General features: G+C 39.4%; 1 pseudogene; it reads right to left on the bottom strand.

Moving 5' to 3' along the window:
- Window positions 1-18,903, bottom strand: part of LOC124095164 (thymidylate synthase-like) — a 74,573-nt pseudogene extending 55,670 nt beyond the window's left edge.
- Between the last annotated feature and the right edge of the window lie 3,601 nt (window positions 18,904-22,504).

Genomic DNA, 22,504 nt, shown 5'->3' with positions numbered 1-22,504 from the left:
TAAGACTGGTGAATGATCATCTTCCCCAACATCAACAAAATCTACAGGAAAATTTTATGCAGAAATTCAAGTAAATTCACACCTTCCTGCTTGGTGACAAATTACACCCAATAGAAGGTGTTCTATCTCATGTTAAGAAATGCTTCTGCCTAGGGATACATCAACAGGGATTGAAGCAGGGAGTGCACATTAAGAAGTAACCAAGTTTGTAAAGTTTCAAGAACCTAGAACAAACAATTTTTGAGATCCATTTCTAATTACATCCATATCTATAGTGCAAAACAAAGTGAAATCTGAAAATTCAAAGCCTTCTTTCCAGGAATCTCTTAAACCTAGGAGTACCATATTTGGGGACCAAGGTAGGACTGCTAAAAGTATCAATCTGACACAATATCAATAAAATTTTCAGGAAAAATTTGCACAGAAATTCTTGTAATTTTTAACTCTCCTGCAAGTTTCCAAAATGATCCCAAAAGAAGGTGTTCTTGCACTTGCTGAGAAATGCTTCTTCTTAGGGCTACTTCAACAGGGAACAAAGTAGGGAGTGTACACTGAGAATTAACTGACTTTGTGAAGTGTCCAGCAGGTGTCACAAATTGTGTTGTGCTTCTAGTTTTAACTATATTCATCCTTATAGGTCTGAATAAAGTGTAACCTAAAATACAATCCATTTGTGGCAGCAATCCTTGAACCTAAGGTCATGTAATTTTGGGAGCACGATGGGACAAGTGACAGGATAAATACTTCCAAAAACTAACGAAATCCACAGATTAAAATTTAACATATATTTCAGTAAATACAAAGTTTACTGCTATGTGCCAAAACAAACTGAATAGGAGGTATTCCTGCACATGCTAAGAAATGCTTCAGCTTAGAATTACTTCAGCAGATTTCAAAGTAGGGAATGCACACTGAGAACTAATTGAGTGTGTGAAGTAGCAAGCAGGGAGCACAAAGCATTTCGAATATCCAATTCCAATTGCATTCATCCCTATAGGACAAAACTAAATGAAACCTGAAAATTCAAAACATTCCTACCAGTGAACACTTGAAATTAGGAAACAAAATTTTTGCAACAATATGGGGCTGGTGAGATAATAAAATATGCATAGAATCAATGAAATATGCAGAAAGTAATGGGCAGAAATTCCAGTAAATTTGGGTGCTCCTGCAAGCTGCTAAAACATTTAACAATGAAGGTATGCATCTGCTGATAAATGCTTCTACTTAGTGTTTCTGCAACAGGTAACAATGCAGGGAGTGCACACTGTGGAAAAAACTGAGAATTTGATGTTTCAAGTAGCTAGCCTACACCATTTTAGATTTACTCTTCCAGTTGCATTCAACTGATAAGATAAATGAAGTGAAACATGGAAATTGACAGTGTTCCTTCCAGGACCCCTTGAATCTAAAAGGAGCAAACATGTGAAGCAAGGTGAGACTGGTAAAAGATCAAATCTGCCCAGTATCGACAAATACCACAGGAGAAATTTGGGCAGAGTTTCCAGTCAATTCAGAATTTCCTGTAAGCTGAAAAATGCTCCCAAAATAAGGTGTTCTTGCATGCACTGAGAAATGCTTCTTCTTATGTACACTTCAACAGAGAATAAAGCTGGAAGTGCACACTTAACAGTGTGTTGAGTTTCAAGCAGCTAGCACAAACCGTGTTGGATTTCAAGTTCCAATTGCCTTCATCCCTATAGGGAAAAATGAAGTGAAACTTGAAAATTCAAAGTGTTCCTCTCAGCAAACCATTGAACCCAGGAAGATCAAATTTGGGGGTTAAGGTTAGCCTAGTGTATGGTTAAATACTCCCCATTATCAACAAAATGTTCAGAAAAAAATTTGGGTAAAGATTCCAGTAAATCATGACATTTTTGCAAATTGTGGAACAGCTCCCCAAAGAAGGTTTCCTGAATGTGCTGAGAAATGCTTCTGCTCAGGGCTACCTCAAAAGGGAATAAAGCAAAGAGAGCACACTGAGAACTAACTGAGTACATGAAATTTCAAGCTGCTACCACAAACCATGTTGGATTTCAAGTTGCAAATGCATTCATCCTTGTAGGACACAACAAAATGAAACATGAAAATTTAAAGCCTTCCTTTCTGCAAACCCTTGAACATAGGAATACCAAATTTGGGGAGCAACGTGGGACTGGTGAACAGATCAATCCTTCCCAGTAGCAACGACATCTGCAAGAGGAATTTGGGCAGAGATTCCAGTAAATTCGACTTTTCTGCAAGGTGCCAAAACTTTCCAATAGAAGATTTTTCTTCATGTGCTGAGAAATGCTTCTGCTTCAAGCTACTTCAACAGGGAACAAAAGAGAGAGTGCATACTGAGAACTAGCTGACTGCATGAAGTGTCATTTAGCTAGCACAAAACGTGTTACATTTCCAGTTCTAACTGCATTCATCCCTAAAGGGCAAAACGAAGTGAAATCTAAAAATTGAAAGTGTTCTTGCAAGCGAAACCTTGAACTTAGGAGGACAAAATTTGGGGAGCAGGTTGGGAATGGGGAACTGATCAATCCTGACTAGAATCAATGTAATCTTCAAAATAACTTTTGGCATAGATTTCAGTTAATTCAGAGTTTCCTGCTAGGTGTCAAAATGCACAGAATAGGTATTGCTGTAGGTGCTGAAAAATGCATCAGCTTAGGGCTACTTCAACAGGGAACAAATCAGGGAATTCACACTGAGAAGTAAGTGACTGTGTGAAGTTTCAAGCAGCTAGCATAAACCGTGTTGTGTTTCCAGTTCCAATTGCATTCATTCCTATAGGGAATAACGAAGTGAAACTGAAAAATTCAAAGTGTTTCTGCAAGCAACCATTTGAAACTAGTAGAACCAAACTTTGGGAGCCAAGTGAAACTGGTGAAAAATGTGTCCTGCACAGTATCAACAAATTCTGCAAGAAAATTTAGGCAGAGATTCCAGTAAATTGAAACTTTCATGCAAGTTGGTAAATGCTCTCTAAAGAAGGTGTTTCTGTATGTGATGAAAAATGATTTTGCTTAGGGCAACAACAACAGGGAACAAAACATGGAGTATGCCTTGACAACTAACTGAATTTGTGAAGATTCAAAGAGGTAACAAAAACTGTATTTGGTTTTCATTCTATTTGCATTTATTCGTATATGGCAAAATGATGTGAATACTAAAAATTAAAAGTGTTCCTTCCAGCAACCCCTTGAATCTAAGAGATCCAAACTTGGGGAGTCAGGTGGGACTAGTGATTTGAAGCATTTTGCCCAGTATCAATGCAGTCTGCAGAAAAAAAAAATTGGGAAGATATTACATTATTTTGTATTTTTCTGCAATCTTAAAAAACACTTCCAAAAGAAGGTGTTTCTGCATGAGCTGAAAAATGCTTATGCTTAAGACAATTTCAACAGGGACCAAAGAAACAGGGAGTGTGATCTGATAACCAATGGAATGGGTGATGTTTCAAAAAGTGTTTGGTTTTCAGTTCCAATTGCATTCATCAATAGAGGGCAAAAAAGTGAAACCTAAAAATCCAAATTGTTCAAGCCAGTGACCCCTTGAACTTAAGTGGACCAAACTTGGGGAGCAAGGTGGGACAGGTGACAGAATCCATGCTGCCCTGTGTGAAGGAAATCTGCACAAAAAATTTCAGCAGATATTCCAGTAAATTTGTACTTTAATGCAAAGAGCTGAAACAATCCCAAAAGAAGCACTTCCTTCACTTTCTGAGAAATGCTTCTGCTTAGGGCTACTTCAACAGGAAACAAAACAGGAAGTGTGTCCTTGAAATAACTGAGTGTGTGAAGTTTAAGTAGGTAGCACAAACCATGTTTGATTTCCAATTCCAATGACATTTATTTTTATAGGGTAAAACAAAGTACAACCTAAAAATTCAAAATGTACCTTCCACAATCTTTTGAACCTGGGAGTAACAAATTTGGGAAGCCAATTGGGACTGATGAAAGGATCTATCTTTCCCAGAATCAACAAAATATGCAGAAAAATTTGGGCAAACATTAAATTAAATTTGTACTTTCCTGCAAGCTGCTAAAATGATCTTAAGAGAAGTTTTCCTGCATGTGCTGAGAAATGCTTCTGCTTAGGGTTATTTCAATAGGGTACAATTTAAGGAGTGCACACTGAGTATTAACAGAGTGTGTGAAGTTTCAAGCAGGTGGCAAAAATTGTGTTTTATTTTCAGTTCTAATTCCATTCATCCCTCTAGAGCAACATGAAGTGAACCCTAATAATTCAAAGTGTTCCTGCCAATGAACCCTTAAACCTAGGTGGACCATACATCAGGAGCAAGTGGGAGTTAATAATTGATCAATGCTTCCCAGTATTAACAGAATCCGAAGGAAAAATATGAGCAGAGATTTCAGAAAATTTGTATATTTCTTCAAGCTGCTGAAATGCTTCCCCCAAAAGGTGTTTTTGCACATGCTGAGAAATGCTTCTGTTTAGGTTAACTTCAACAGGAACAAAACAGAAAATGTGCCCTGTGAACTAACTCACTGTGTGATGTTTCAAGCAGCCAGCAGAAACCATGCTTGATTTCCAGTTGCAATTAAATTCATTTCTATAGGGCAAAGCAAACAGAAACAAAAATTCAAAGCATCCCTGCATGTGAACACTTGAACCTAGGATAACCAAACTTGGAGAACCAGATTCCACTGGTGAACACATTAATACTTCCCAGTAATAACAAAATCCACAGAAAAAAAATTTGGCAGAGATTTCTGTAAATTCACACTTTCATGCAATCTCCAAAACACGCCCCAAAGCAGGTGTTCCCTCATGTACCGAGAAATGCTTATGCTTAAGGGTATTCAACACGTAATAAAAAGGGGAGTGCACCCTGAGAACTGACTGAATGTGTGAAATTTCAAGCAGCTAACACAAACTGTGTCCAGTTCCACTTGCATTCATCCCTATATGGAAAAAGGAATTGAAACCTAAAAATTCAAAGCATTCCTGTCATCTACCTTTTGAGCAAAGTAGGAACAAACTTGGGGAGCCAGGTGGGACTGGTGAAAGCATCTTTCCTGCCCAATATTGATGAAATCTGCAAGAAAAATTTTGTACAGAGATTCCAATAAATTTGTACTTTCTTACAAGCTGCTAAAACAATCCCAAAAGAAGGTGTTCTTGCACATGCTGATAAACAGTTCTGCTTAGGGCTACTTAAACAAGGAACAAAACAGGGAGTGTGACGTGAGAACTAACTGACTGTGTGAAGTTCATGCAGCTGACACGAATCATGTTTGATTTCCAGTTTAAATTCCATTAATCCCTATAGAGCAAAATGAAGTAACACCTAAAAATTCAAGGCATGCTTTCCAGCAAATTTTTGAACCTTGGGATAATAAACTTGGGAAGCCAGATGGTACTTTTGAAAGGGTTTATACTGCCCAGTATCAATAAAATCTGCAAGAAAGATTTGAGCATACCTTCCATTAAATTTGCACTTTCCTACAAGCTACTAAAACACTCTCAAAATAAGGTGTTCCTGTAAATGATGGGAAATGCTTCTGCTTCTGGCTATTTCAACAGGGTACAACATAAAGAGTGCCCACTGGGAATTAACTGAGTGTGTTAAGTTTCAAGCACAAACCATGTTTGATTTCCAGTTCTAATTGCATTCATCCCTATAGGGCAAATTGAAGTGAAACCTAAAAATTCAAAGCATTCTTGCAAACAACCCCTTGAATGTAAGATGGACCAAAAATGGGGAGCAAGGGGAAAGCAGAGAAAGAATCAATCTTTCAATGCTTCATGGTATCAACAAAATCTGTATGAATAATTTTGGCATACATCTCAGTACATTTGTATTTTTCTGCAAGCTGCTGAAATGCTCCCTAAAGAAGGTTTTCTTGCACATGCTGAGAAATGCTTCTGCTTAGGGCTGTTTCAACAAGATACAAAACAATGAGTGTGCCTTGAGAATGGAGTGTGTAAAATTTAGAACAGCTTTCATCAACCGGTTTTGATTTTCAGTTCTGTTGGAATAACTTTCAGTTTTCAACTAGTAGCTGTGAGCAGCTCAGAATGCTTGATGAATCTACACTCATTCAGGCCTGACAGGAATGCTGCAGGATGAGGTGCTCTGCTCTAGGGACCTGTTAGTGAAACCACATCATCAGCACTTGTGGTTAACATTGCCAAGCTACCAGGCCAGTAAACCGATAGTCAGGAGCTTCAAGGCATGAAAACTCCTGACTCAGAAGGGCCCCTCCCCTAGGGACAAAGACCCTTCCAGATGAAAGCAATATTTAGAGCTTCCTCATAGTGAGGTTATTAGGCATAAGATGATTGGCTTATGGATATTATCTTGTTTATGTATGATTGACAGGCATTCCCCACCTGAACCCTATAACAGTTGTATGCATTCCAAAATTAAATGGGCTGCTGAACGTCAACTGCCTGCCATTGTCACCAGCCAGCTTCTCACCAGCCCCCAGTGTCTGTGTGTTGACTCTGCATCTCTACCCCCTATGACTGAGGTAGCCAAGGGACTAATTGACCACATCAGTGACCAGAACAACTGCAAATTTGCACCCCAGCCTGTTTGCCCACACCCTCATACCTCGAAACTGGCCATCCCATTGATTTCAGGTAGTAGACCCCATCTGTGTTCTCTGTGCTGACTATTCCTTGAAGGTGAGCAAGAAACCCTCTTATTTACCTTCTTTCCTTGTCCCTGTCATACCATTGGTACCCCGAGTTGAGGCACACATCGTCATAAGACTTGGCATCAGTTTATGACCCCTCCTCCTCCTCCCTAGTTGACCCAGTGAATTCACATAAAGGACAGGTTCTCCCAGAATTTGGGACCTCGGTTTTCTCTGTTAAAGAGAACTCTTCTCTGGAGACACCATGTGGGCTTACAGCCTTGATTTAACAAGTCAAGGAAGTCCCCCACTTAGCACAAGACACTGGATCCTAAACACACTCTTCTTTGTCCTACCTAGGGACTTCCATGTCTGATCTGTCACCACTGCATGTGTGTTGGGCCCCTGTTTTTGGTCTCTTGATCCTTGTTGCTGGTTGTCTTTGTTTGTCCTTGAGAGACTTTAGTAGGCCTCTGATAGGTCCACCAATCAGTCATGGGCAACCTTCCCCGTGTTCAATGAATCCCACAATTAGCTGCAGTGAAAGCACCACTTTTTCAGTGTGGACCCAAAGTGAAACATAAAGAAATTGATAAATTCTAGCAGGACTCTATCCTTTTAGCACCCTGGATTGGCCATGAAAACATATGGGATCCAAAAATTTGAACGAGAGTCATACTCTGCAAGGAAAAAGGAGGTCCATGAGGGACTCTCTCCCCCTGCCTCTTTCATCCCGATCCTTCTTGCCATCATTGCCAGCCTTTATGGCTCTTCCACAGAAGAGGTCATTGAAAAGCATTTTGACTCTTTGGAGGACAAAGGAATGACTCTGCAGGCCTCTGCCTCAAGTGTCACTGATTCAGATGAGGACAATAATTTGAATGAGGATGAGAATGATGCTTCACAGTGTCCTGCAGCTCTCTCTGCTCCCTTGTCTGATTACCCTCCTCCTAAATATTCATTGGCAGACTTATGCTCTTATGCTCAGGAGGCACACCCTGTAAGACCCTCAGCCCCTTACCACCCCTTCACTGGGGAGGTACAACCTGTAAGGCTCTCTGCTCCTTGTCAATACCCATATGCTCCATGAAACACTTTTCTCACCTTTCTGGTGAATTTTGCTTCTGGTGAAGAAAGTAGACCTGGGTACCTACTCACTTACCAGATATGGCATTACTGAGGAAGGCTTCTCAGGAGTCCAGACCTGACTCTCCTTACTTTGAAGAGATATTAAGACAATGGTCAGGCCAATTACAAATCTCTTATGATGGACGAACCTTCTCAAGGCATGCTTAACTCACCCACAATTTTTCCAATGGAAAGCTTTCTTCGAGGGGGAAGCAGAGAAAATGGCAAGGAATAATCTCTCCTATGGCATTGCCATCACTTTAGATATGTTTCTGGGTCATGGTGCCTATGTGAGCCTGCAGGAACAAAGATTGGCAATCTCATTTACTTTGGCCAAGTTAGAGACATTGACATGTAGAATCTTAAAAATATTACACCTCCAAAATATGATGAACTCTTCAGAAACCTGATCTAAAGTCCCCAGGAATGGTTTCCTGACTTTTTGTTCCAGATTACTGAGGCAGTTGGGAAGCATATCCAGCCTGGCCCCATCCAAGATTTGATGGTGAAGCAATTGGCATGGGAAGGAGCCAATGCTGAAACTAGGGCTGCAATTTTCCCCACCATGCAGTGAATCCCTCTCTAAATGGATCATTGCTACAAAGGCATTAGCCCCCTCTTTGGGACCCATCCAGGCATTGACAGCTGCAATTTGCACACTAGCAGCTAACAAAAATGATGAGCCTTCACAGCAAAGGTCTGATCTCATTTGCTTTGGCTGCAATCAACCAGTTCACATCAGAAGATTCTGTCCCAAAAATGATAGTCCCCCAGACCCCCTGCATCCCAAGACTCTTTGTTCTAGATGTAAAAAGGGTTGTCACTGGGCAAAAGATTGCAGAACCAGGCTTTTACACTCCCATTGGGCCAACCCTCAGCCCCACCAGAAGGAGGGAAGAAACGTCCTCAAATCCACTGGATGCTACCGATTTTGGACACCAAGCCCAGAAAAACTCTTAGGCTTGATGATGTCCCTGTTAAGGGCATAGTGGGCACAGGGACTGATGTTTCTATAATAGAAACATCCAACTCAGCATCCAAGATGATGAAGTGGAAGACAGTACAAGGTCCCCCAATTCAGGGTGTTGGTGGGTTACAAACCACCAGGAGAGTCATTTCCCCTGTTATCTGGTAGGACACCAATGGAGAGAAAGGTGCCTTTTATCCTTTGATTGCAGAAGTCCCTAACACCTTATGGGAAAGAAACATTTTGGAGGAGATGGATGCTGTCATAACAATTGATGATAAAGCCCTTTATGATGAAATTATGATACATGACAAATAGGACTGTCGGAGAGACCACTGCTCCCCCAATTCTAAGGGTAACTGTTCCACTGCCTATTAAGCCAGATCCCATCCTCCACAGCCCTCACAACATGCCTATTTTTGTAATCCCCAAGAAAAATGGGAAATATGGGTTACTTCAAGATTTAAGGCCAATAAATAAACATATGAAAAAGATAGGTTTATTTTAATCAGGTATTCCTCATCCAGCCAGCATCCCAAGCAACTATTTTATTTTAGTGATAGATCTCAAGGATTGCTTCTTTTCTATACCTATAGCACATCAGGACAGACAGTTTTTTTCATTTATGATGTGTGAATCTAACACCATGATACCTGCCTGGAGATATCACTGAACAGTCCTCCCACAAGGGATGAAAAATAGCCCTCCAATATGTCAGGTCTTTGTTTCTCATGTGACCAGGTCTCTTACACAGCATTGCCTGGTCATACATTATATGAATTACATTTCACTTGCTCATGCAGATTCTGATAAATTGAAAGTCTGCCTTAGGAAGTTGATGTCTAACCTTGACACTTTGGACCTTCACATAGCCACTGATAAAGTGCAACATTCTGCCCCATATAAGTTGCTGCAAGAATACAACCCCTTAGAACTACTCTGACTATTAGACTCCAATACTCACTTAATGAGTTGCAATAGTTATGTGGTCAAATTAATTGGCTCAAGCCTTTTCTTTGTTTGCTTCCAGATGCATTCAGGCCTCTGTTTGACTTGGTTAAAAAAGGGGAGGATATTTCCTCAAGATAAAGCTCACTTGTCAAGCAGAGAAACTGTTCAAATAATCAATGACAGTCTCTCAAGGTTAGAGACCCATAGATACGACCAGTCAAAACCCCTGTTAGGAGTAATACTAATGACTTCTGGAGCACCACTTGGCATTATATGGCAAGCCCAGGCACCTCTAAATTGGGTATATCTGGCCTGGAGTGAATGTCATAAAATCACAAGTAGGATAGAAAGTATAATTCTTGTGGGGTTAAAAGTGAGATATTACTGTAACAAGATTTTTCAAATGGAGCCAAACACCTTGGTGTTACCTTTAACACACACGAAGGTCTCAACTCTCCTACAGAATAATACTCTATTTCAGACTTTACTGTTTTCCCTGGACAGATTGACAATCACTTCCCCCCTGATGAGTTGCTCCAAACTCTGGAGATTACAAATACTCCTAAACACACATTCCCTGCATCTCAGCCCATACCTTTAGCACCATGTGCATTTACCAATGCAAACAAACACACCTTTGTTGTTATCCCGAAAATTCCCAATAAACAGGACATCTCCCATGTGGAGCACCACTCAGGCTCAGTGCAACTGGGAGAACTTAGGGTAAAAATACAGTCATTCTTCAATATTTTTTTCAGACAGTAAATTCTCTGTCTAGGTGGCAAAAGCAATTCCCTGTGCAACTTTTAGACCCACAGGTAAGCCTAATGATCAAGCTCTCCAGACTCTTAAGGATCTTACAGAAAACAGGAAACCTCCATGGTTCATCTCACATGTGAGACCCCATACTGGATTGCCTGGATTCATTGCTACAGGCAACTCTCTGGTGAACAAACTCATCTCCAACGGGTCTAATGACACCATACTGGGGGAGAAGGACACATTTATTTCCTGCTTTCCTGTGTCATTGGACTTGATGGAGTAAGCCCGTATCCTGCACACTAAGTTTCACATGTCTGCAAATAATTTGATAGCCTTGTTTCCTGACTTTACTATAACACAATGCAAGCATCTAGTTCAGGGTTGAAAGAATTGTGCCCCTCTGGTGCTGCTTGGACCACTGTAACCACAGGGAGTAAACCCTCGAGGCCTCTCCACTAATAAACTTTGGCAAATGGATGTCATTTACATCTTCTCTTTTGGTAAGCTCAAGTATTCCTTGTTATTATGGACACTTACTCCAAATGTATACATGCTATGGCACAGTTAGGAGAGAAGGCTTCAAATGCGATAAAGGCAATGAAAGCAGCAATGTTAATATTGGAGTGACTTGGTCTCTAAAAACAGACAATGGACAAGCATATACATCACAGGAGTTTCAAAATTTCCTGGTGTCCTGGAAGATTACTCACACAACAGGCATTCCTTATAACCCACAAGGACAAGGTATAGTGTAAAGGACTAACCAGACACTTAAGGAAACATTACAGGAACAAAAGAATGCTCATATATGCCCAGATCCTCATCTTGTATTGATGCATGCTCTTTTTGCCCTCAAGTTTCTTAACTTTGACTCAAATGGGATAAGCCCTGAATACAAGCACTGGAGCTCCTTTCCCTCCCTGGCTCCAGTCCCTCTAGTACATTGGAAAGATCCACTCACCAATGCATGGAAAGGGCCACACCCTTTGATTACCTAAGGTAGAAGCTTCACCTGTGTTTTTCCAGAGGATGCCTCTCACATCTCTTGGGTACCAGCAAAAAATGTCAGACCAGCCATTGACAGCCAGGCTTCAGAAACCAAGCCAAAAGGAGAAGAAGAAATCATCATGACCTTCCCACTTGAGGGCTTACAAGATAACCTGGGGTGATATCAAAACCGTATCAGATCAAGCCCAGACCATGTCACCTGCCAGAGACCAGAGCCCTGGTACTCTCTTCTTGCTTATGTGTGCAACTATAACCTGAAACTCACAGGTAAATGCACAACAGGAGAAAGAAAGGTCTCTGCCTAACAGCCTGATAACTCAAGGCTCTATGCTGGCCTGTCTAAGCAAAACGGACACACTTTAAATTATGGCCCATGAGAGAAAAAATTGCTTTGCAGGCAGCTATCACTCATAAGCCTCTGTCTGTGGGACAGTTTTCCTCTAGTGGAAAGCCTCTAGCACCACCTAGAAGCAATAACACTTCAGTGAGAAAAATACTCATGCCACTGTAATTAAAAAAAACATGAGAGCAATCCATGCTCAACTAATCATGATCAGAATGTTGGACATACTTCTCTCTAAAATCTTGCAAAATGCATCCCAAGGACAAAACTCAGGAGGACAGCAGGAGCCCCCTGGATCAACATCATCATGAGGCTCGAAGTCCTCACAGCCACAATTGCAACTGCTGCTCTCACCACTCTCCTGCACCTGACCAGAATGACCACACCCAACCTATCGGAAACAACTTATGTTATTGCTGGGACTTTAATTGGACTTTACCCCTTATTTTGCATCAATGCAGAAAAGGACCCCTTTATGCGGTTGTGCATCAATCTGTCATTCAGCCCACAAGTACATACTTGGGGGTTGGGGCTCCATCTTCTGGGATGCTTTTACCTGTTGGTGTGGATGATACTGTATTACCATTCTTGTTTGCTATTAATGTTTCCTTATGATGCCCTGTTATATCTGACCCAATAGCAAGGCAACCTTGGAATATTTTACTCTCACTTAATTATTCATGGGTCTTTACTATATTAAGGAATGTGTCTAGGGCACAGAGGTTATGTCAGTCTACAAATTGCCTTCACAATGATACTCTTTGGGAGCCTGGAATAGGAGGCATTATAGGTTTTTGGCCAATCTCCTTAGAAGGAGATGCAAAATTAGTCTCTGTCAGTGATCTGCCTAGTGGCATGACCATGCCCCCTCATGCTAAAGACTCACATTATTGGCCCCAACTCTTTCTGCAGCTATGTGCATGAAAAAATTTAAAGATATCAGTGAAGGTATACCTGTAATAGCTATATCTTTGAGAGACTGTCTCTCCCTTTACAGAACCTATTTCATTTCTAATGAGCTTATGAGTTGGTCCAGACCCTATAAAAAAGGTGGATGGAGAATGGAATTTTAAATAGAAACAAGTACATTAATATTTAAGTATGATACAGATTGGATAACAAATGCTCAAAATACAAAAGAAAGTCAGGAGACTTTTTGCAGTTAGGCAAGCAATTGTTATGTGGTGCTTACAAATGTATAGATACTAGTCCTACTGTCACCATGAATGCCATTTGGTTTAATAGCTTTTTTGAAAAACCCTAAGCTACTCGTGCTACTAGAGGTCATGTATATGTTAAGCCACCCTTCTTTTTTATAACTTCCACTCAAAATCACAAAAAATGGTCGTCTTAATTGTGATGATTTCCAATGTGAATTAGACAATTTCCTGGAATTCCTCTCTTAAGACAGTAGTGCTAATGAGAACACTCCCCCTGTTATGGTTCCCAACAGAGGATGACTCTTCCATTCAAGAGATTCACTTTACAAAAGATATTTCCCTTCCCAGAGTTAAGTGAGATTTGGGGATTACTGCTGCCATTATAGCTGCCTTCCTCACTGTGGTCACAGCAGCTACTGCAGCTGGTGTAGTTTTGACCCAGTCCACAGCAAATGCTGCAACCAATAATCAGGTAGTGCATCACTTCACTAAAGCCCTGACCACCCAGGAGTGACTAAACTTTTACTTGCAAGGAGGTATCTTAATGTTACAACAACAGATTGACCTTATTGATAAAAAAAATTGATATGCTTCAATTGAATGTTAGAGTACCCTGCAATTCTCAGTTTCTACATGGTTGTCAAACCCCTGTCTCAGTAAAAAAATGTAACAGAAGCTCAGCTTGAATTAGCAAATAAACTTAAGGGACTTTGGGATATGATTTTTAGAAATTTCACTATGATGCTTCATGTTCAGATTCTCAGCCTAAATGAAACCAGAGCAGAGCTAATCCTTAACTCCTCAATATTACAGCTGCTATGGGATAAATTGTCAGCTTTAATTGACCCTGCTAATTGGATTCTTGCTGGTATTGGCATAGTTTTTCTTGTTTTAGGATATGTTCTTTTAAGATACTTCCAAAAAAGGCTCAACAAAGTAGCAACAAAACAAGCTACAATAATTAATGTATGTAAGGAAAGTCAAAAGGAAAATAATGATTTTCCCACATCTGTATGGATGGTGGCTATGGATTAGATCTAAGTAGTATCAACTAAGGGCCAGTTTTCTATGAGGGATCATGCCCTGAGTCTTAGCACTGCTCTCTTTTTCATCTATCTGTGTCTCTCAACTCTGCCACAATATTAATGTTTATCTATGGCCTTTCTCCTTCCTTTCTGAACAGCCCAGTGCTGTGAGCTGGGCCCTCCATGGAGAAGAAACCTGAGTTTTCTGATCTTAAGATAAATACTGGTGTGGAGACCACAAGGGCATTATCTATTCAAGGAGACAGAGAACCCTCTCGGGGGCAAGACCTTACACACTCTGCATCACCCTGTTTGGCCCCAGAGGATGGCTGGTTAGTCAAAGATGGGTAAGATTCCTCAAGGAACAACCTAAGACAGGCACAGCCACAGAGAAGCCATCAGGAGAAAACTTGGGGGGCAACAGAGGTGAGGCACAGAACCTCAGTCCCCCCAACTGTGCAAAGGCTTGTCTTCACCCCTTCTGAGAAAGGTCTCCTGCCCCCTTGGATGCTTTGCTTCCCATGCCCAGCTCAGATCAGGACCCAAATGACAGACAGAGACCTAGTCAACAGTGACTGTGGTTACAGGAAAGAGCCTTGTCTGGATGTTTCCCCTTTTCTATTTCTTGGTTCTTTCCTCTTTTTCTATGCTTTTCCCTTTTCCTTTCTTCTCTCATCATGATTCTCCTTCAGAAAAAAATTTAATAAAAAGGGAGGAAATGTTGGAATAACATTTAGTTTGCAGCTAGCAGCTGTGAGCAGCTCAGAGTGCTTGAAGAATCTATGCTTGTTCAGGCCTGACAGAAATGCCTGCAGGATGGGATGCTTTGCTCTAGCAAGCCTAGTGAAACCACATCCTCAGCACTTGTGGTTAGCATTGCCAAGCTACTAGTCCAGGAAACTGATAATTAGGAGCTTCAGGACATGAAACCCCTGACTCAGAAGGCCCCCTCTCCTAGGGACAAAGACCCTTCAAGATGATAGCAATATTTAGAGCTTCCTCATTAGCGAGGTTACATTAGGCATAAGATGATTGGCTTATGGATATTATCTTGCTTATATATGATTGACAGGCACAACCCATCTGAACCCTATAACAGTTGTATGCATTCAAAAAATAAATGGGCTGCTGGACATTGATTGCCTGCCATTCTCACCAGCCAACTTCTCACCAGCCCCCAGCATCTGTATGTTGACTCCGTGTCTCTTACCCCCACAATTGAGGTAGCCAAGTGGCTAATTGACCACACCAGAGACCAGAATGATTGCACAGTTCCAATTGCATTCATCCTTATAGGGCAAAGTGAAGTAAAGCCTAAAAATTCAAATAATTCCTGCCACTGATCATTTGGTCCTAGTAGAACAAAAATTGGTGAGAAGATTTGACAGGTGAACACATCAATTCTCCTGAGTAACAAGAAAATTTGCAGGTAAAATTTAGGCAGAAATTCATACTTTTCTGCAAGGTGCTAAAGCACTCACAAAAACAGGTGTTTCTCCACATGCTGAGAAATGCTTATGCTTAAAGCTATTTCAGCAGGTAAAAAATCAGGGAGTGTGCCCTGAGATCCAACTGAAAGTGTCAAATTTCAACTAGCTAACACAAACCGTGTTTGGTTTCCAGTTCCACCCGCATTCATTCCTATACTGCAAAACAAAGTGAAACCCCCAAATTCATTGCATTCAGATCAGCGACCCCTTGAAAATAGGTGGACAAATCTTGGGGATCCAAGTGGGACTGGTGAAAGTATCTATCCTGCCTATTATCAACAAAATCCACAGGAGAAATTTGGGAGACATTCTATTAAATTTTGTACTTTCCTGCAAGCTGCTAAAACAATCTCAAAAGAAGGTGTTCTTGCACATGCTGAGAAAAGATTCTGCTTAGGTATATTTCAAAAGGGTACAAACTAAGAAGTGCACACTGATAATTTACTGAGTGTGTGAAATTTCAAACAGCTGATACAAACCATGTTTGATTCTCAATTCCAATTGCATTCATCCCTATAGGGCAACATGAAGTGAACCCTAAAAATTCAAATAATTCTTGTCAGTGACTATTTGAACCTAGTAGTTCCAAACTTGGGGAGCCTGGTGGGACTGGTGAAAGGATATGTTTTGCCCAGTATCAAAAAAATCCACGGAAAAAATTTGGAAAGACATTTCATTAACTTTGTATTTTTCAGCAAGCTGCTAAAATGATCACAAAAGTACGTGTTCTTGCACATGCGGTGAAATGCTTCTGCTTAGGGCTATTTCAACAGGGTCCAATATAAGGAGTGCATACTGAGAATTAACTGAGTGAGTAAAGTTTCAAGTAGCTGGCACTTGATTTTTAGTTTCTATTGCATTCATTCCTATCAGGCCAAAAAAAAAAGTGAATTCTAAAAATTAAAAGTGTTCCTGCCAGTGACTCCTTGAACCTAGGAGATTTAAGCATGGGAACCCAGGTGGGACTGGTGAGCTGATGAATCCTACCCAGTATCAGCAAAATCTGCAGGAAAAATCTGGACAGAGATTCTATTAAATTCATACTTTCCTACAAGCTGCTAAAATACTTTCAAAAGAAAGTTTCCTGCACGTTGTGAGAAATAAGGCTATTTCAACAGGGAATAAATCAAGGAGTGCACCCAGAGAACCACCTGAATGTGTGAAGTTTCAAGCAGCTAACACAAAGATGTTTTGTTTCCAGTTCCAATTGCATTCATCCCTAGAGGGAAAAACAAAGTTAAACCTGAAAATTCAAAGGGTTCAGGCCAGTGACTCATTGAACCTAGAAGAAGCACACTTTGGTAGCAAGTTGAGACAGGTGACAAGATCTATGCTTCCTTGTATCAAGGAAATCCACAGGGAACATTATGGCAGATATTTCAGTATTCATACTTTCATGCAAGCTCTTAAAACAATTCCAAAAAAGGTGTTCTTGCATGTGCTGATAAACACTTTTGCTTAGGGCTAATTAAACAGGGAACAATACAGGGATGGTGCCCTGAGAACTAACTGAGTGTGTGAAGATTCATGCAGCTGGCACAAATCATGGTTGATTTCCAGTTCAAATTGCCTTCACCTCTATAAAGCAAAATGCAATAAAACTTAAAAATTCAAAGCATTCCTTCCAGCCAACTTTTGAACTTAGGAGGACCAAACTTGAGGAGCCAGATAGGATAGGTGAATGGATCTATCCTGCCAAGTATGAATGAAATCCTCAGAAAAAATTAAGGCAGACATCCCATTAAATCCGAATATTCCTGCAAGCTGCTAAAACAATCTCAAAATAAAATGTTCCTGCACGTGATGAGATATGCTTCTACTTAGGGTTATTTCAACAGGGTACAATGTAAGGAGTGCTCACTGAGAATTAAATGAGTCTGGGATGCTTCAAGAAGCTGGTACAAACCGTTTTGGATTTCCAGTTCCAATTGCATTCATCCCTATAAGGCAGCATGAAGTGAACCCTAAAAATTCAAAGTGTTCCTGCCAATGACCTCTTGAACCAATGTGTACCAAACATGCGAAGCAAAGTGGGAAAGGTGAGAGGATCTATGCTTCCCAGTATCAACAAAATCTGAAGGAAAACTTTGGGCAGAGATTCCAGTAATTTGTACTTTCCTGCAAGCTGCTGAAATGCTCCCAAAAGAAAGTTTTCCTGCTTGTGCTAAGAAATGCTTTTGCTTAGGGCTACTTCAACAGAGAATGAAACAGAGAGTGTGCCCTGAGAAGGAACTGATTATGTGAAGTTTTAAGCTGCTGGCACAAACCATGTTTCATTTCTAGTTCCAATTTCCTTCATCCCTAAATGCCAAAGTGAACAGAAACCTGAAAATTTAAAGCATCCCTGCCAGTGAACACTTGAATTTAGGAGGGCCAAACTTTCAGAACAAGGTGCAACTGTTGAAAATCCATCCTGCCCAGTATCACAAAATCTGCAGAAAAATTTTGGGCAGAGAATCCAGCAAATTTGTACTTTTCTGCAAGATGCTAAAATGTTCTTGTCCTTGCTGAGAACGGCTTCTACTTAGGGATACATCAACAGGGGAAAAAAACACACAGACTGGCCCTAAAGGTAACTGAGTGAGCATGGGGCTGGTAACCGTCAGCTTATTCTGCCTGCCCTTTGGTAGCCACGCCCCCAGGAGCTGGCGCTAGAGACCTCGTTTGTCAGCGCTGGTGGGAGCAGTAGCCGGGGGGTCAGGCACTGTTCCTGACTCCCTTGGTCTGACAATCGCGCTCACGGGAGAGCTTAGGGGGGAGGCCTTTGAGATTTCCCCGCTGTTTGGGGATGATGGGCCCGGGGGTCACACACCTGCAGTCTCCGGTTTCGATGAAGCTATCCCCTCCACTGAATTCTGGTGACGTCAGTTCTCTGCCATGGTGGTGTCCAATGCGAAGGGCAGATGTTTGTTCTCTTTGCTGGGTGGGTCCAGTCTGACTCTCCCAGGTCCCTTCTCAATTCTGGGCCCACTGCCTATGAAGGCTTGGTTGGCATCACCTCAAAAGGTTAATGGAGGAACCGAGGAGTTGTTTCTCTATTCCGCCAGAATGTCTGCAGCACTGAGTCGCGGTGGTTTGGCGGGAAGGCGCAGACAATCAGCCAGAGACTGCTCTTGGGCAGCCTGAATTCACCCGCTCTGGGCTCAGTGTGGGCTCTGAGGGGCACAAACTGCTTGCCCTAGGTCCACTTCAGCCCAGCATTGCCAAGTGATCCTGAGCAAACAGTATTCAGTCAGTTTAAGACTCCCTTTGCCTGCGCAGCTGAAGAGGTCATAGAATTGATCCCTCAGCGCCGGCCGCCATGATGGAAGATCGCAGTTTCAAAGCTAGACTCAGAGAAAGTCAAATATGATGTATTCTTACAATGGAATATTACTTGGAATGCTTGCAAATTTTAGTTAAGTTGTCCGTCAACTTCTACAATTTCTTTTGGTTCATGTTGGGAGCTCATGGAATCTGGCTGTGGCTAGTGTCTCTGGACACGTGACAGTGGGAACCCTGGAGAATCCCGGGAAGTGGACAGCCAGGCTGGGTCTCTGCCCTTCCCGTGCAAGCCACTTTGTGATTTTTAAAAATTTCTTAGAAAAAAAGCCTGAAATGAGTTAAGGGTTTTACGTTTATACAAACTTTCTCTATTGCTGTATTATTTTTCATAGTTATGTGTTACCTTGGTTTTTGATGCTTTTATTAGTGCAATATAACCTTATATCATAGTTGGATTCTACATGCATACAAAATAATTTTCTTCAATTCCTAGTACTACCCCATCCTCCCTCTCACAAAATATATGATATATTTTGCTGAGTTGCCAATTTATTTGCATATGTATTTTTCCACTGGTACATTATGATCATATAAGAAGAGTGAAAATCAGAATACTATATTCATTCATAAATATCACATTATTATGTCAATTTTATTCTTGTTCTTCCCCTTTCCATTACTTCCTCACTCCCCCTTGGTCCCTTATCTCTACTCTGTAGTTCATCCTTATATTTCTGTGATATTGGCCCTTTTAAATTCTTTTTTTTTCTCTCTTTAGCAACCACTTGTGAGAAAATATTTGAATGTGGACTTTCGAGCCTGATTTATTCTACTTCTCATGATATTCTCCAGTTCTATTCATTTACTACAAAAAAGCCATAATTTTATTTTCCTTTATGGCTGAGCAGAATGCTATTGTTTATGCATACCACATTTTTTCCTCCTTTTTGTGTTTTAAGCATCTAATATCATTCTATAACCTGGCTATCATAAATTGCATGGCTGTGAATATTGAAATGCATATATTGCCATGACATACTGATTTTAATTCTTTTGGATACATATTGAAGAGCTGAATAGCTGGGGTATATAGTGGTTACATTTCTAATTTTTCGAGGAATCTCCATACCACTTTGCAAAGTGGTTCTACTAATTTGCAGTCCCACTGACAATGTATAACTTTTTTTTTCTTCCCACATCCTTGCCAGTGTTTATTATTATTTATATTCTGATGGTTGCCACTATTAACAGGGTAAGATGAAATTTTAGTGTAGTTTCGATTTGTATTTTCCAGATGCTAATGATGTTGAACAAAAATCAACTGCTTTTCTATACACCAATAATGAACCCAATGAAAAAGAAGTCAGGAAAAAATTTCTTTTACAATAGTATGAAAGAAAGAAAGAAAGAAAGAAAAAAAGAAAGAAAGAAAAAAGAAAAAAAGAAAATACCTGCAAATTAATCTAACCCAGGAAGTAAAAGACCTCAACAATAAAAATTATACACTACTGAAGAATGAAACTGGAGAAGACTTTAAAAGAAAAAAAGTCCCATGTTCTTGGACAGCAGAATTAACCTTATTAAAATGGCCATATTATTAAAATTAATCTACAGATTGAATGCAATCCCTATCAAAATATCAATAATTTTCTTCATAGAACTAGAAAAAAAAGTCCTAAAATTCAAATGGAAAAAAATGACCCAGAACAGCCAAGGCAATCCTGAGTAATAAGAATAAAAGTGAAGATATCAAAAACTCAATTTCAAGTTATATTACAGAGATGTCACAACAAAAGCAGACAAGAAGACCAATAGAATAGAATATAAGACATAGAGACAAATCCACACAGATATGGTTAGTGCATTTTTTTTGACAAACATGCCAAAAATCATAAGGTAGAAGCAAAGGTCTTAAAAAATGGTGTTGGAAACACTGAATAGCCATTTGTGGAAGATAAAACTAGGTCCTTAGCTATCACTTAACAGGAAAAAATAACTCAACTTACAATGGATCTAAACCTATAAACTAGACCAGAATCTCTGAAACTAGTAGAAGAAACCATCGCAACAACACTCCAACATAAAAATACAGACATTGACTTCCTTAATAATAAACTAAAACTTAAGAAATAAAATCAAGAAAGAATAAGTAGGAGAGCATCAATTTAAAAAATTTCTCCACAGCAAAGGAAACAAGTAAGAGAATGAAAAAAAAAGTCTACAGAATGGGAGAAAATAGTTGCTGGTTATTTTTTCACAGATGAATATATAAAAATATATTTTTATATATTCTAGAATATATAAAAAACTCAAAAACTTAATACACCCCAAATAAAAACCCCAATCAATAAATGAACAAAATACATTTCTCAAAGAAAAAGAAATAACCAACATGTATGTGAAAAAAATGTTCAACATTATTAGCAATCAGGGAAATATAACTAAAAACTATCATATATTTGGTTTCCTATAGTTTTTAAATTATTAATCTGAATAAAATACTATTATTACTTAGTGACCCATAATTCTATTTTGATCAAGTATTTAAACCTTTTGTCCTAGGCTTCAGCAGGATCAAAATTCTAAATTACTTCTTTTTATGTCAAATTAACCTTGGGAATTTACACTTGATACTTTGGAGCCTTAAAAGATGTATTTATCCCTGATAAAAGGATGGTATTAAACTAATTAGACTTACTTAATATTTTAAAATTTTATATATTAAAAAACTTGGTTAAAAATTTTTAAAAAATGTTTAAACTTTATAAAATTATATAAGTATGTTTATAATATGTTCCAAATTTTTATAAAAATTTCCCAAATGATGACTCAGATGTCTACTATAAAATAGTATAAATAGTATAAAATATATATATATATATATATATATATATATATATATATAATATATATATAAAATCATGCACAATTCTAGTTATAATGTTAAAATATTGCATGTCATAAGCAACCAAATTTCTCTAACTTACTAATTATAATAATTCTTCTAGTAATTCTAAGGATTATAATTTAGAACACTTATTCAAATCACATATATTGTGACTGTTTTTTCTTATATTTTGAAATTTATGTTTTTCTTTTTTTGCTTATCTAATCTTTATAAAGTTATCTTTCCAAATAGGGTAATATTGGCTCAATTCTTCAAGATTATACTCATGCTTATAAAACTAATAAAGAGAATTCAATGCTACACTCCAGATGACCCTGCTTTGAGAGAGATTTTGTTTTTCCTTCTGTACTCTTTGATGCTCAAATGGTCCCAGTTCATTTACATTGACTCCTGGACTTTCCCTCCAACATGGAACCAAAGACAAGAAGAATGTCTATCAAGACACTGAAAGACAAGAAAACCTAACTTCAAAGATGATTTTTTTTCATGGTGCTTTCAGAAAAAGATCTTTATTAAAAGAAGGAAATCTGAGAATTGATTATATAATTCAGTCATTCCTGTCACACTCAACTAAAGAGAGTCTAGAGGCCATGAGAAAACACTAAGGTTACAAACATCTTTTCCAGGAACTACCTTACAAACCCAATCCAGCACGATTACCTGCTATGATTTTAAGAGTAGTTTTTCCTGTTAACTGCAGCCACTTGCCATTCAGAATTTTCCAACTCTCACATAATGCTATAAGTGTCAATGAGGTTTTTATAATGATATGTTATATAATTTTTTACTTTCTCAATAAAATTCCAAACTTGGTTGTTGTTTTTGAGCAAACCAGAGGCTACTACAATCTGTGTAAGATGTCCTTGATTTCTATTCTATTTTTTGTTTTTTCCCCAATG

Source organism: Marmota monax, unplaced genomic scaffold (genome assembly GCF_021218885.2).
Source record: "Marmota monax isolate L192 unplaced genomic scaffold, Marmota_monax_Labrador192_F-V1.1 WCK01_AAM20220418_F8-fsc00066, whole genome shotgun sequence".
Lineage (NCBI taxonomy): Eukaryota > Metazoa > Chordata > Mammalia > Rodentia > Sciuridae > Marmota > Marmota monax.
Note: the sequence above shows the minus strand (reverse complement) of the source record. Positions and strands in the feature narration are given on the sequence as shown.